This window comes from Aplysia californica, unplaced genomic scaffold (genome assembly GCF_000002075.1).
Source record: "Aplysia californica isolate F4 #8 unplaced genomic scaffold, AplCal3.0 scaffold00701, whole genome shotgun sequence".
Taxonomy (NCBI): domain Eukaryota; kingdom Metazoa; phylum Mollusca; class Gastropoda; order Aplysiida; family Aplysiidae; genus Aplysia; species Aplysia californica.
The window spans coordinates 111,677-115,811 of NW_004797971.1; positions in this window are offsets into that span (position 1 = coordinate 111,677).

Below are 4,135 nucleotides of genomic sequence, written 5' to 3' on the forward strand. Positions count from 1 at the left end.
TTCTCCGTCTGATCAATCGGAATCGCCCCAAACTCTTCCTACAACGTTTTCATCAAAATCTTTCAAAGTGTCGGTAACGCGATCAGACTTCGATCAGCTCTAATACTAAAACTACTGGCCCGAAAAATTTCATTTCGGTATCAAACGAAAGAAGAAACTTTTTGCTATGCTGTGCAAATCAAAATCCCGGCCCCAGAGTCTCGTCAAGGCGAGACTTTCGTTTCTAAAGACGCTGGGTCGGCGCGGGCGGTTCCGGGCGAGTTAGGGTGTAATGTGTTACATTGCCATCAATGGAAATATATTATGTAGATCTTGGTGAAAAAATGTGTTGTGGTTTGTAGGCTATCTCTTAAAACAGGCTCCCAAATGCCATTTTCAACCCTGTAAAAGCACTAAATTTCAATTTCTTCAAGCAGAATTTTCCTTACTTCTCAGCTTCAGCTAGTAGAAGCACTGTATAAAGTGCGAAAAAAAATTTCCATTGCAGATCGTCATCTCCAAGAAGTGGGGCTTCACCAAGTGGCCACGGGAAGACTACGAAAAGATGCGTGCTGACGGCATCCTGGTGCCTGATGGTGTCAACTGCCAGTACAAGCCCAACCACGGACCCTTGGATGCCTGGAGGAGCAGACAGGTCGCCCGGTCATAAGCTGAGATCAGGAGTTTGGTCAATGTGAATAAACTGTTTGAGAACAGGCAAATTTTGTTTATTTATTGTGTAGACTGTGTGAAGCCTGTTTCTGTGATTATATTGTCATTTCAGCATTAGCGTTCGTTCTCCCTTCAATTTGTACGTGTACTGTGCGTTGTGTGTCATTTTAATGGATGGTTGATGTGTGATTTGCTCCTTCTCTCGTATCAAATATCCGTTGTCCTTCTCTCCTTTTTATGTGTGTTATACTCTCTTGTAACACCTGTTATAATCTTAGGTACTTTTATGCAAACAAAACAACTCTTGCTAAAACTCACTTTACAAGTCCTCTCGATTTGATGTGAATTGAATACGAGTCGAAGCTGTCCATAACATTCACTGGAGATCACAGGGAGCACAAAGTCTGCTTCGACTATCAAGGCACCCTGGAGATGGGGGGTCGCAAGAGTATGACAAACGTACAAAAGAAGTAGAGGAAAATGACGATAGTGGGGAGTAGGAAAGAAAGCAGTTATGAGCATGACATTGTTGGATCAGCCCATTTACAATTCTACTGTGCATGAACGAGAAATGCCCATCCTTTGGGAATGGCCTAAAGACACTTCAGTCCCCCCGGGGCAGTGCCACTGACTGATTGTAGTGTCTTTAGGCCATTCCCAAAGGGGGGACATTTCTTGTTCAAGCATAGTCGAATTGTAAATGGGCTGACTCATGTCACGCTCATAACTGTTCCTGATCTACAACAGGGAACTGCTGCTTTTTCTTTCCTGATCCTTACTATTGTCATTTTCCTCTACTTCTTTTGTATGTTTGTCACTCCCTTGTGACTGTGACTTGCTATTTCCGGGTTGCCTTGATAGTCGAAGCAGACCTTGTGCTGTTGAAGCTAGAGAGGTGACCAGTGAAAGTCTGATTCCCTGTAAAGACGTCTCTGTTGACACCCACCCCTTGGCGCTCATAAGACCTTATGTAGTTGCGAGCACCGTAAAACGTAGTTATTCGCACAGGGTGTGTGAATACTATGAAATTTTATTCGCACAGGGTGTGCGAATACTATAAAGTTGTATTCGCACAGGGTGTTTCAAAAGAAGGAAGGGAATCGGGCCTACCATTTTCTCAATTTTTTTCTCCTCATCGCGCAAGGACAAAGATCTTAGGGGCTGGATTGAACTAGAGAGTTGATTGAACTTTGGTGGACCCGCCGTGTTTATATGTATTAATGCGCACTAGGCAAACAACGGACTTATACCAGAGACAATGTACGTAAACGTTCATTGTCTCTGCTTATATTATACATTCATGGGTCCTAATCGACCTCTACGCGAACTAGTTCCCGGCGAGGCGGAGTGAGTGAGACTTGTTCCCGGCGAGGCGGAGTGAGTGAGGGCTGCGAGTGCGAGTAGTACTAGCTGCGAGAATACCACGAGAGAGAGAGAAGGGGGGACGAGACAAAGTTGTAGATCTAAACGGACCTGCATTTTATTATCCGAATCACCGAAGAGATCGAAGTCCGGAATATCTAGGCGTCGGATGAGGACGTTTACCGCAGGAACAGGCGCAGGGTTCTCACTACAGGGTCGGGAAAAAGTAGTCGGGAATTTTGTGATGGGTCGGTAAGTCGGGAAAGTATAGGGCCTGTGTAATGTGCAGCTATCTAGACTGTATGGTTGATGAATCCTAAAGAGGAAACGTAATTGAAATTGAACCGCTGTGACGGAAGTGTGTGTGACACCGAGGCTCGGTCGGGAAGAATCAAGATCTGCTTTCGTTACTGCCCAGAAATTTTCCGGTAATAGTCTGATAGATAACGCAACATTTGTAACATGCAGGTTGTGCATTATGAACGCTGTGTCGCCTTGAAAATAAATCAATATATTAAAAATTGCCCTCTGCTGTCGCTTGTGGAAAAAAGAAGTTATACAAGCGTCTTGACAGGTTCGCCCTCGTGACCGGTCAATGAACCCGTGAGTACCGGCGGTCTGAGCGCTGTGAAGTATTGGACTCCTTTATAAGATACACTCATGGAAGGGGATTGGGGGGGGGGGGGGGAGCTGAAGGCAACGCTAGAGGACAAAAACTGAATTTGGAAGCAAATTTTTTAGCATTTTGATTACTACTTTAGAGCTCTCTGCAAAGCGCGCGTTGGTGCAGGCCTTGTGTGGAATCAGGATCCGTCATGCCTTGTTATTGAACTAAGTGTTCGCGTTTCATTGGATGGAGTGATTGTAATTATCTATATATTTGAATAGCTTTCTGTTCAAGACTGGCAGATTTTCAGTGTCACTGCATCTTGCACCTCACACTGAATATATGTGTACTTGAGCCATTCTAGTTATTACTCTACTTTGAGTTGCAGCAATGGTTTTCGTCTTCACGTTTATTATATATATATATATATATGAATCGTGACACCCAGACTGGTTATTGACAGTCGATTTTCTAGTTCTAAATCTAGGTCTTTTTTCAGGCTCAAAACAGGATTCATTTTTTTAAATATAGGGCCTATAGTTTGTTATGTTGGCTAATATGATGATGGGAAAATATAAATAAGTAAGAACAGACTGAAATACCAAAGTCTCTCAAGATCCCAGTGCCACACTGACATGTTGTTAACTGGATATAATGTACCTACATGTGTGTGTGTGTGTATTCACAAAAACATATACATGTATTATATTAGATATATAAATGGAGCACACGCTTTCATGCTTTCATTGTTATGTAACGTCCTGGAAAATGGATGAGGCCCCTCCCTTAGAAAATTGAGAAGCTGGTTTGGCAGTCACCCAGTATTATAGTCATCTATTGTTTGAAGACTATACTACAAAATGTACATTTGCATTCATTTATAGACATTTTGACTTTTTATCTTTGATAGATGGGCTTTTTGGGGATCATTCTTGACGCGCAGCGGCCTGATTTTTCCGTCGAATTGGGGTCTTGAAAAAAATTTGGGGGTCTTGAAAAAATGTTCCGGGATTTGGTGGGGACCCTGTCACTATTATATTATATTAGTATTACTTGATCCCAGCCGCTGTTTCTTTTCAGGGGGAGGCAGTGGAGGGAGACCAGAAGTGGATGATTGACCAGCAGGTTCCTGATTTTCTTGATTACATGTCGTAGTCGTAGGCTTATTTTTGCTCCTTTTCTTTTGAGGGGGAGGCAGCGGAGGGAGACCATTAAGTGGAGGATGGACCAGCAGGTTCCTGGTTTTCTGAATTAGTCGTAGTACGCTAATTTTTGGTGGACCGCACCTTCTGCACTTAAGTTATTAGGATACTTATAGATCTAGTATTCGACAGTCCGGGGGGGGCTGCCACATGCAAATCATTCATAATAAACAGAAAAGTGGACCAGGAACATTTTATAGTTTGCTCTGCCCAAGAACTTTACTTTATAGTGGACCCACATTGCCAGCCTAGGCTAGGCCTAAGAGGTACCATGAGACTAATGAGAGACGATAGAGGCGCGGGTGAAGTTTAC